Source organism: Protopterus annectens, chromosome 6.part0 (genome assembly GCF_019279795.1).
Source record: "Protopterus annectens isolate FY-2018-M chromosome 6.part0, PAN1.0, whole genome shotgun sequence".
In the NCBI taxonomy this organism is placed as follows: domain Eukaryota; kingdom Metazoa; phylum Chordata; order Ceratodontiformes; family Protopteridae; genus Protopterus; species Protopterus annectens.
In genome coordinates this window covers 319,044,571-319,057,085 of record NC_056737.1, presented here as the reverse complement: position 1 = coordinate 319,057,085, position 12,515 = coordinate 319,044,571, and the positions used below count along the sequence as shown (strand labels likewise).

The following is a 12,515-nucleotide window of genomic DNA, read 5'->3' as shown; positions in this document are numbered from 1 at the left end:
TATTTGCTTTCCACAAGTAATGCAATTATTAACTTTTACTGACATCGGTAAGGAGCAAGAAAAAGTTTCCCCAACAGGGTACTTAGCTTTAAGTTGAAGACTTCAGTTCTGAAACTCGAAAATGAAAATTTCAGGAGTCGGATGACCGGCACTTGTGAACTGCTTCTGCTTCGGGCACCGCACAGCAAGAAAGAATGATGTAATGTAGTCGGCTGCATGTTTTATACCCCTGATGACCTGACATCATGGAAGAAGGGACAGCAACAGACGTAGGACCCAAAACTTTGTTAATCAGGCCGACTGAGGGCAACCTGCCAGCAGATTACCCAAATGTAATGACTGCAACAGTGAAACACGAAGAACATCTGTGACAACTCTGGCGCAGTCAATGTTATGGAGTGATAGGTCAGTGAGTTCCCATACGGAAGAGCAATGAATAACACAGGATGAAACTAAAGAGAATGTGGCATAGAAGATACTCTGGAACTTTCTATAGAATGCCTGCAGGACACACAGAACAAAGAATGTGTCCTCAATTTAGAAGAAAATGATATAAGAGAAGAGTTGCTTAATTTAATAGGGATGGACAGACATGTTAAGATTAATGAAAGAAATACTACAGAAAGTCAATAAAACCCAAAAAGTTAGAAGTTTGATAAAACACATGAACACAGTAATTGACTGTCCATAGAGTTCATACAATAAGGGCAGCCGTGGTGGTGCAGCGGTTAGCATTGTCGCCTCACAGCAAGAGGTTCTCCGGTTCGATTCTCAGCTGGGGTGCCTTCTGTGCAGAGTCTGCATGTCCTCCCTGTGGTTGCATGGGTTTCCTCCGGGTGCTCCAATTTCCTCCCACATCCCAAAGACATGCTGTAGGTGGATTGGACACTCTAAATTGGCCCTAGGTGTGCGTGTGTGTGCCTTCTGAGGACTGTGGAACCAAAGGAAGCCCGACCCCTAGAGACCACGTCCAGTTTGTAATGAGTAACAAAGGTATGGGGGGAAGCCCATGTGGCCGCAGCACAAATATCGTCCAAAGATAGTCTGGCATGGTATGCTACAGATGCAGAAACAGCCCTAGTAGAGTGAGCCTTGACGGGAAATGATAAGAGTTTTTCCTGCTGAAGAATAAATAAAGGAAATACAATTAGCAATCCATCTGGAAATGGTAACCTTGGAAATAGAGGATCCCGCTCTATTGTCTGAAAAGGAAATAAACAATTGGTCTGACTTTCGTAGATGTTTGGTCCGGTGTAGGTAGAATTGCAATTGTCTGTGCACATCCAGTTGATGAAATCTAAACTCTGCCTTGTTCGAAAATTGAGGGAAGAACACTGGGAGCTCAATAGACTGGTTGAGATTAAAGGTAGATGTGATTTTAGGGAGAAAGGATGGGTAAGGTCGAAGAGAGACTCTGTCCTTATGAAAAATTAAATACTGGGTTTAATGGAGAGGGCTTGAATCTCTGACACTCGTCTGGCTGATGTAATGGCTATCAGGAAAGCCGTTTTCCAAGACAAAAACTTTAACTCGCAGGTAGCAGCCGGTTTGAAAGGAGGGGAGATAAGGGATTGCAAAACCAGGTTTAAATCCCAAGGCATAATAGAATAGGTTCAGAAATAGGATGCCGGAGTAATAAGGTGCCCTTTAAAAAGGCTTTGCAGAGTTTGTGAGCCATAAGGGAAGGCTCATAGGAGGTATGAAAGCTAGAAATAGCCGCCAAATGGACTTTAATAGTGGCAGGCGCAGAACCCTGCTGAAAGAGCATGGACAAGAACTCCAAAACCGCAGGAATTGAGGCTGTGTAGGGGTCGATTCCTTGAGCATGAGCCCAAATAGAGAATCTCTTCAATTTGCTGGAATAAATCTTCCTAGTCGAAGACTTATGAGAGGACGATAAAATGCGTACTACCTCAGATGACAAATGATGAAGTCTGACTAGCAACGGAAGTGGAGTAGCCAGGCTGTCAACCTGAGGGTCCGCAGGGAAGGGTGGAATTGTCCCGACATGTGTGTCAGTAAGTCTGGTACTGGGTCCAGAATCCAAGGAGTGTCCACCACGAATGGATGGAGGAAGGAGAACCAGACAGTGAGGCCAGTGTGGGGCAATTAGAATCATCTTGCTTCCCAATGATGGGGCTTTCTGAATCACTCTTGGCAACAGAGGAAACGGAGGGAAAGCATAGAGCAGACCGGAGGGCCAATCGTGGACTAGAGCGTCCCTGGGTGATTCCCCCTGTGGGGGGATCAGAGTGAAGTAATTGCTGCATTTGGCATTGAGGGGATTGGCGAAAAGGTCACAGCAAGGCTGACCCCACCTGTAGAATATCTGTTCCGTAACCAGAGGGTTCAGGGACCACTCGTAAGGCATGAGAATAGCTCTGCTCAGCCTGTCTGCTATCACACTGACCTTCCCCGGAATGTGCGTTGCCACTAGAAACTGTTGGGAAGATACTGCCCACTGCCACACTCACATGGCCTCTCTGCACAGGGGGTAAGATCTGGTTCCTCCCTGCTTGTTCAGGTACCATACCACTGACATGTTGTCCGAATGTATCGCAATCGTCCCAAGAGGGAGAAAGCTTTGAAGTGCCCGCAACGCCAGAAGCACTGCTCTCATCTCTAGGACATTGATGTGCAGATGTACCTCGTGATCCTGCCACGTGCCTTGGACCATCCTGCCAAGATAATGCCCCCCCACCCCATCTGGGAGGCGTCCGTGGTCACGATGGCTACAGGTGATGGAGGAACAAACTGTTTCCCCTCGTCCAGATTGGTGGAGTATAGCCACCAACTGAGATCCTGTTTGCATCGGTCTGTGAGCAGGATCAGATGAGAAAGGGGGAGTGTCTGAAAGGACCATTGGGCAAACAGAAGCCATTGAAGAAGCCTCATATGTAATCTGGCTAGAGGCACTAGCATAATGGTCGCTGCCATGGTGCCCAAAAGCTGAAGAACCCATCTCACTTGTACTTTCCTGAGGGGTAATAGTGCGCAGACCTGATTTTGTAATATTATGATCCTTTGTTGTGGCAAGAAGGCTCACATTTGGACGGTGTCTAGCTCTGCGCCTATAAACGTGACACGCTGTGAGGGCAGCAAGGCAGACTTTTCCCAGTTTAACGTTATTCCAAGTCGTTGACAGAAGGAAATGGTGGCGTCCCTGGCTTGGATAAGTAGATGCCTGGTGGGAGCGGTGAGGAGCCAGTCATCCAGATAAGGAAACACCTGGAATCCTTGACGTCTCAGGTGAGCTGTCACCACCGCCAAACACTTGGTGAACACATTGGGGGCTGTGGTGAGACCAAAGGGCAGGGCACGAAACTGAAAATGGCTGGCTCCCAGCCGGACGTGTAGGTGACTCCTGGATGTCCTGTCCATTTTGATATGATAGTAAGCATCCTTGAGGTCGATGGAGCACATCCATACTTCTTTTTCCAACAACGGAAAAATGGACTGAAGGGTGACCATTCAGAACTTGGACTTTTGAACATAGTGGTTTAATCGGCTGAGATCTCGAATGGGTCTCAGGTCCCCTGTCTTTTTCGTCACCAAAAAGAGTCTTGAGTAAGTCCCTAATCCGATTTGGTCTGAGGGGACAGGTTGGATGACTCCTTTCTTTAGCAGCTTTGAAACCTCTAAGGCAGCGTGATCCCTTTGACTGGTTGGAACGTCCGGGATTCTTCTGACTGGAGGAGGGTCTGACGAAAGGGGTATGGCATAACCTCCGGAAACTATTTGTAACACCCATCAATCCTGGGTGATGCTTTCCCAGGCTTCCGGGTGTAACGATATGTGGCCCCCGACTGGCTCTGGAGAAGCACAGTCGGGCAACACATCAGGAACGATGGTAGGAAGAACCGCGAAAGGAAACACGGTCTCCCGAGTTGCGGGGGCCTCCTCTACCTCCAGGGCGGCATCTTCCTGAATAACCTCCCCCACCTCTGCCTCTGGAAGGGGAATCACCTTGTGCGGCAGGGAAAATCCTCTGTGATTTCTTGAACCACATCTTCCCACCTCCCTGAGCTTTGGGGTAAGGCCTAGAGGGGAGGGAAAAAAGTACAGTTTTGTACCTACCATAAATGTAGATGTCCGATAGATATGCAACTGCAGTCATAACATATGGGTTGTCCTGCCTCAAGCAGCCCTCGGTCGGCCGGATTCCAAAGTCTGGTTCCGACGTCGGCTGATGTCGCATTTCTCTCCGACGTCAGAGCGGCTGGAGTATATAAGCATCAGCCGACGCCATCTTCTTCAGTGTTTCTTGCCCCAGATGCCAGGTGCCCTCCAAGGAAGGCTGTAATCAAATTGGAAGACAATAATAGGTTTCCAGACAATAAATAAGCAATAAACAGATACACCATAACAGATATCCCCAGCTAAGGATAACAGGGAGAGCAGTGGACCCAAGGCATAGAGGGAAGGAGGAGGGAAACCCGACTGCAGTTGCATATCTATCGGACATCTACATTTATGGTAGGTACAAAACTGTACTATGTCCTTCAAGAATGCAACTGCAGTCATAACATATGGGTTGAATACCATAGCTTAGCTGGGGGAGGTGGTATGCTCTAAGAAAAGGATGGTGTAGCTATCAATCCCTGCAGGACTGCCGAAGCAAAGCCTGCTCTGGATCTGGAATATAAAGGGAGGTTGTAGTGTTTGGAAAATGTATGCACGGAGCTCCATGTAGCAGCTTCTAGAATGTCTTTTGTAGGCACCCCTCTTCAAAATGCTGTAGAGGTGGCTGTAGCTCTGGTGGAGTATGGTTTGACATTGGCTGGCACACTCTTTCCATGGAAGGAATAACTGAATCTGATGCAATGTCCAATCCATTTTGAAATTGTCTGTTTGGAAATTGCTTTTCCTTGTACTCCAGGGAGCGTAAGCTACAAAAAGCTGATCAGACTTCCTACTGGTCTTGGTTCTGTCTAGGTAGTAGCGAAGTTGTCTGTGTATGTCCAAGGTACGTAACAGTCTTTCCCCTTTGTTCTCAGGATTGGGAAGGAAAGTAGGCAGGTGAATTGCTTGATTTAAAGAAACCCTAGATACCACTTTTGGCAGAAAGGTAGGGTTGGTTCGTAAGGAGACCCTGTCTCTGTGAAAAGTTATGAACGGTGGTATTGCCATTAAGGCCTGTAATTCTGAAACCCTTCTTGCTGAGGTAATGGCCAGCAGTAAAGCTGTCTTCCAGGAAAGAAATTGTAAATCCACAGAGGCTGCTGGCTCGAAGGGTATTCCAGAATGAGTGGAATGCTCAAAAGTGATGCATCATGACCCTTGTTGGTATTCCAAATGCTGAATCTCTTCCATTTGGCTGAGTAAGCCTTTCTGGTGGATGGTCTGCGGGCTTCTGTTAGTATCCGCTGAACTTCCTTGGAGAGAGGCAAATTGAGGTTATTTATGGGATTTCCCAAGCTGTTAGCTGTAGCGTCTGGATGTTGGGATGAACTGTCCTGAAGTTGTGTTGAGTCAAAAGTTGGGGCCATTGTGGAAGGGCCCACGTTTTGTTGTGACATATGCTCCGTAGTAGTGGGTACCAGTGTTGTCTTGGCCAGTCTGGAGCTATTAGGATCCCCTTCGGCTGCTCTGCTTTGATCTTTAATAACACTATGGTCATCAGTGGCAGAGGTGGAAATGCATAAATTATTAGGGAGCTCCAGTTGAATGAGAGGGCATCTATTTTCCATGCTTGTGGATGATATGTCTTTGAGCAGAACTTTTGTAAGTGATGATTGAGGTGGGAGGCAAATAGGTCTACATCCGGCCTGCCCCATGTCGAGGTGAGTCGTATAAAGATGTCTGGATGTAGCCTCCATTCGTGGGGGTCCAGGAAATTCCTGCTTAGACTGTCCGCCAGAACATTGTCTTTGCCTGGAACAAACTGGGATTGTAACTGTATGTTTAGACCCAGTGATTTTTCCCAAAGATTCATTGTCAGTCTGCAAAGGGGGTAAGAATGAGTGCCCCCTTGCTTGTTTATGTACCACATCACAGTGGTGTTGTCTGTCCGTATTAGTAGGTGGCCTTGTTGAAGTTGTTGTCCAAAGGCCTCGATGGCATGCATTACTGCTAGCATTTCTTTTTGGTTGATATGCAGATGTGTTTCCTTTGGAGACCATTGCCCTTGAATACATCTGCCCTCCATGTGCGCCCCCATCCAAGGTCTGAGGCGTCTGTGGTCATGGTCTGTGATATCTGAGGTTTTTTGAACGACATACCTGTGTTTGACTGGCATACTGTGGCCCACCATAGAAATTCCTTTTGAAGACATGGAATGAGTGGAATAGTTGCTTCTAGGTTGTTGCTGTGTTGAGACCATAAGCTTTTTAAGTACCATTGAAGCTTTCTCATGTGTAGTCTTGCTAGTGGAACCAGGAGAATGCAGGATGCCATGTAACCCAGGGCCTGTAGAAAACTCCTTGCAGTCATCTGGGTGAGCTTTGCTAAACTTTTGAAGTAATGAGTTAACTTCTTTTGCTTGTCTTCTGTCAGGTAAGCCATTTGAGAGGCTGTGTCTAGTTTGGCTCCTAAGAAGGTTATTTGCTGGGATGGCTGAAGTCTTGACTTTTGAAAGTTGACTGTGTATCCCAGAGCCTGTAGCAAGTGTATGACATAATTCAAGTTTTTGTCAAAGTTAGTTTGTTGTCCGCTTGTATGAGGCAATCGTCCAGGTACGGGTAGATTTGAATCCCTGGAGCTTGCAATGAGCAATTACTGATGCCAGGCATTTCGTGAATACTCTGGGCGCAGTAGATAAGCCAAATGGCAATGCTGAGAATTGATAATGCTCTGGCCCTGCAAGAAATCTGAGGTATCTTCTGCAGCTGTGTCTGATAGGGACATGCAGGTATGCCTCCTTGAGGTCCAGAGTAATCAGCCAAGACCCCTTGCCCAGCATGGGAAGGAGTTGCTGTAGAGTCAGCATTTTGAACTTTGGTACTATGAGAAAAGTGTTTAAAGCGGACAAGTCCAGTATTGGTCTCCATTGAGTTTCTTTTCTTGGAACAAGGAACAGTCTTGAATAAAACGCAAGCGCAAGAACATCAGTTGGAGCGGAGCACTCTGGCTCCGAAGACAAGGAAGCGCTCGGAGGAGGAACCATCGACACAACCAACGGGACAGGCTCCGGAGCCGACTGGGTCTGAGCCGAAAATAATTTAGCCAACACCGGCGACTGCAGGAGCCTCTGCACCACCCTATCAACATCCAAATCAGAAAGCCTGGAGGATTTGGAGGACAGGGATGGAGAATGGGATCTCCTGTCAGGAGAACCATGCCTAACACTGGGAGATCGGCTCCAAATTGGTTCCAGTAAAATAGGAGCCGAAGCCAATTCCTGCACCACAGATACCTCCTGCGGCCCCGAGGACATAGGAGCCGAGGTGGCAGAGTCAAGTTTTGAAAGTTTCTCTGGCGGCTCCGAAGAAACAGAGGGAGCCGGAGATCTTTTCTTTGCTTTCGAAGCCTTAGGCTTGGCCTGGGAACCAGAGGCCGAGTCCAAAGACTCCTCAAACGAAGGTTTCAAGAGACCCTTCAATATCAATTTATTTTTTCTCTCCTGAAGCACCCTTGGACTGAAGGCGTGACAGAAGCTGCAAGACTCTTGTAGATGAATTGCACCTAAGCAATAAACACATACAGAATGTCCATCTGTGATGGACATCTTGTAACCACACTTGGCACATTTTTTGAAACCGGAAGGTTTATGCTCCTTCTGCTCTTTAGACATTTTGAATGATCCGACTAGAAAAAACACAGCAGGCGGGAAAACAGTAGTCACTACCACAACCAAGAACCTCTAAGTGAAACGGTTCTCAAAAGCACACACACAAACCAAACAAGAAAAAAACGACCAAGAGCTGGCTAGTTTAGCAACAAACAACTTAAGTAACTACAACACACAGAAAAGGAGGACTAGGTCCTCTAACTCAAACAGGCCAAGCCCACCGGAAAATAGGGATGCCAAATACAGATAAGAAACACACAAAAAATATAATCCACAATATGCAAAATAGCTATTAAAATAGCTTTTGGGTTGAAATCGGCAAATTTCTCTAGAGAAATTGAAAAAGTAAAGGAACTTAGCCACAGCCAAGCGAGACCACGTCCTAGCTACAAGTGCGGCAAACGAGATCTGGGGTTATGGAGCAGTGCAGCATAGGATACCTGCTTGGCCCAGCCAATGAAAGACTTCGAGCTAGTAAAAAAATTGGCCGAGTCGGAGCCGAATGAACCCATGAGTAAGAATGTAGGCGAGATTGGACTACATAACATGTATTTATATACTCACTCTGAACAAATACCAGCTTGGTAAACAACAAGAAAAACAATACTCCTACTTAAGAGTGAACTTGCAAGCTATCCTACAAACTATAGACCAGTGACTTGCCTTCCGATGACATATAAACTATACACTGGAATTGATGCCGACAGTTTACAGTCACTTAGAAGAAAACTCAATCATGGCAAAAGAACAAAAGGGTAATAAAAGAAAGCAATGTGGAAGAAAGGGTCATTTGTCGTTAAATAAAGTCATAATGGCGAACTGAAAAAAGGGGGAAGAGTGTAAGTATAGCATGGACAGACTACAAAAAAGCATCTGACAGTATCCCACATTCATGGATAAAAGAGTGCTTAAAAATGTGTAAGACACACCCTACACTGACGGATTACATTACAGAGACCATGAAACAGTGGCAAACCACTTTGCAGTTAAGCCGTGATAAAGGACAAATTATTATTCCAGGGATAAAAATTCAAAGAGGGATAGTCCAGGGTGACTCTCTGTCACTGCCACTCTTTCTCTTGCCCCTAACCCATTAACCTGTCTACCTAACAGATTAGGTCATGGCTACAATTTGGCTCCCAAAAAAACAAGTGTAAAGTCTTCTCATCTTCTTTTTGTAGATGATTTAAAACTGCATAGTTCATCACGAGAAAATTAAAGTACAACTGCAAGTGGTCAAAACTTTTTCAGATGATGTAAGAATGTCATTTGGTCTTAATAAATGTGCAAAAAGCAACCTTTAAAGCAGGAAAGCTGCAGCACCAAGAAAGCTTCAGTTTGGGACAGGAATGTGATATGAAAGATCTTGACCATGTGGGAATATATAAATATTTGGGAATTTAAGGATCAACAATAAAACATGAACAAATGTGAATAAAAGTTAGTAAGGAATATTTTAGAAGACTTAAATTAATACTGAAAACAGCACTGACATCTAGGAACAAAGTCTAAGCTATAAATCAATTTCCTTTTCCTGTCTTAACTTACAGTTTTGGAATGACTGTCTGGCCCCAAAAGGTGTTGGATCGCTTGGACAGGAAAACAAGAAGGATGCTTCATGCTCATCAAATGATTTATAAAAATCAGTGTGTATACTAAGAGTATATATATACATCCCCATTCTGAAGGAGGTATGGGCCTCCTCGAAATTGATTACTTACACAGATCTGTAATAGTGACACTGCATACATTTCTGCTGACCTCACAAGACCCAAACATAGAGAAAGTTTTGAAACATGAGGAGAATATGTTTAAGATGACTTCCCTGCTTAGTTTAGCAGAAGCATTTTGGTGTCAAGCGGGAATGGAAATCAAACCATCAAGCAGCAACTGAATGTGCCAAAAAACAAAAGGAAGAGTATAAGATGAAGGATCACATGAGAAGACAAGAAATGTGGAAAATGCATAAATACAGTTGTAAGTATAGAAAAGGTTAATATTGATGAGCCAAGATAGTGGACTATGTACACGCTGGTTTACAAAGTCCATTGAACACGTAGGAGAAACAGATAAATGCAGGTTTTGCAAAACAGAAATGGAAACAGCCTCATATCTTGTTGCTGGTTGTGATACATTAATGGCAGAAGGACTGTATACTGAAAGCCATAATAATGTGGCAAGATTGCTGCACTGTGGATTTATAATTTTGAAGTAGATGAAAAATACTGGAAGCATGAGCCACAAAGCATTACATAAAATGATGAAGTTTAATCATATGGGATCACCCATTACCAACAGTTAAAAAAACAGATACGAGAAAACCAGATATAGTAGTCCATGAAAAGAAGACAAAAGTAGCATTGATCATTGAAATTTCTACACCCACTGACTACAGTGTCTTCTGTACAGAGAGACACAAAGTCATAAAACTCCAGGATTTGCAGGCAAAAACAAGGCAATGTGGAAAAAGGATACCCAGACAGTTCCAACAGTAGTAATAGCTATGGGTCTTGTAAAAAATAATTTACAATCATACTTAGATATGTTACTGATACATGTAACTCCATACGAACTGCAGAAGGAGTCACTACTGGGCACACTGCTGGTGCTGCGAAGAGCACTTCTGGCTAACATCCAAGATTGAAACAATACTAATTTCATGAACTTTAATCATACTTTGACTTAGGAATGGGGTCCATTCCTGTCATGGTATTAGAAACCCAAAAGACGTGGAGAAATTAAAACGAGAACAAATAATATATTCATAAAGTACTTTAAAAACTAAGCCAACAAGAGAATGGAGAAAAGAGATTTTGCCAGCAGGGATGACTGCAAGCAGGTTACAAAAAATAGGCAAGAGAATGCTGGAATTTACTGGAGATAAATGACAAAGGAACCAACGTATTGGGATCAAATAACTACTGGGGGAAAGGTAAAAGAGTGGAATAAGGCCAAGAAGACATTTGGGTTGCAAGCTACAGCTTGCCTTCCCTACTAGGGATTGATATCAGAGTATATGCAAATGAAAACAGACAGAGGAATTGTAAGTTAAAGACCTGCTCTGTTAGAGTTTTTAGTTGAATCTACAACTGAAGCTGCTGTTAAAAATGGATAATTAGTAGAGCATATACAGTCCTCCATGACAACTATAAGAGTAAGTCAAAGATTGGGAAGAGAGACTGAAAAAGCAATTTACAAGGAACAGTAGGGGGACATATGTATTGCTCTCAAGTATGCAACAAAATCTAGAAGGTTTAGAAGTTTTGCTTGGAAGTGCTTGCTTAAGTATTTTTATACCCCAAGCAGACTTCAAAGATTTTTTCCTCAGGCAGGCAGTAAATGTTGGAAGTGTGTTCGGGAAGAAAGAGGTAAATGGGAACATATGTTTTGGGAGTATAATGAGCTGGCAGACTTCAAACATTCCCTACAGAGAACTTCTGTCAGAAATATTGGGTGAGCAAATGACTGTACCTAAGGAAATGATTATTTTGAGCTGCTACACAGATTTGAATTGCCCAGACATAGTAAGGCCTTATTAAGTTTAATTCTTTTGGTTGCCAAAAACACAATTACTAGAAAATAGAAATTATATTGTAAAAGAAATAAAAGAACTGGAAGAGAGATCTTTCGAAAAAGGAAGTAACAAATTACATAAAATGAATGGAAATTGTGGGAAAGATATATGCAGAATAATAATGTTCAACAGGAGAACTGAGATTTAAGAGAAGGCAGAAACTAAGCAATTTATCTAATGTTGGACTAATGATAGTTATAAAAAAACACGATGTATGCTGTATGTAAATGGAAAATGTTAATATGATTTGTTTTACTTTCTATTAATGTATGTTTGCGAATGTCTTAAGTAATAATTTAATAAAGGTGTTTAAACCTTTTTGCCACACTGGACTACAGTCCATAAGAACTGTCAACCTGCCACATACCTACAAATAAAAACTGGGCAGAAGTGTCTATACTGGTATGTTTAAATAGCCCCCTGCATTCTTTCTTGCATTTCAAATCACTTCAAAGTAAAGAGAAGTGTTGTTTTCACATGCGGGAGGTTTGACCTGCACAAGAACATGCTGCATGTACAAATAACCATGTACACCACCCAGGCAGTGCTACAAGTAATAACGTGACAAATTTCAAAAGTATTTCAAGTATTAACAGATGCAAAAAAAATGTGTTTTAAAGACATGTCTACAGAAAGTAAAGTTCCCACAAGAAATGCATCCCATGGGAGGGGAAACCTAGCTAGGCCTGAACATGCATACTTCCTTTAGAATATATAAGGCATGATAAAAATTATAAATTTCATTCTTTCTGCATCCAAACAAGATACACCTAAAGTCATCTGCATTAGGACGAATCTTCTGTGCCCTTTTGCTGCTTGGATAACTAGAACTAATACACATATGAGCACAAGCATAGGTTATTGTTAATTTTCTCCAGCAGCCTTTCAGAACGTATTTTGCATTTCTCTACAAAACTTTACCACAAAGCTTAAGCCTGGCTCTGTTCCAAATGGCAAACTGACTTTTGATCAAATAATGTTACTTTTAGCCAGCCCAATGGCATAAAGAAATAATGTCCTGAGTACAGCCCAAGCAACCAGAATTCAACTAGTGGCTCAAGTGCTTGACAGAGGTAGCAGGGTGGACTGGCATGGTTACTCTGGGGCAAAGAGCCAGACACGGGCTGTAGCAGTCCTTCTGAGGAAAGAGGCAGGCCCACAACCTAGGGACATTTGTGTAGTTCCAAACGGCGATAACCTTCATCAACTGCA

General features: G+C 43.6%; 1 protein-coding gene across 1 annotated transcript in view; it reads right to left on the bottom strand.

Moving 5' to 3' along the window:
• GANC (glucosidase alpha, neutral C) overlaps window positions 1–12,515 on the bottom strand; it is a 981,067-nt gene that overhangs the window by 722,646 nt on the left and 245,906 nt on the right. The gene's annotated exons all lie outside the window — the stretch shown is intronic.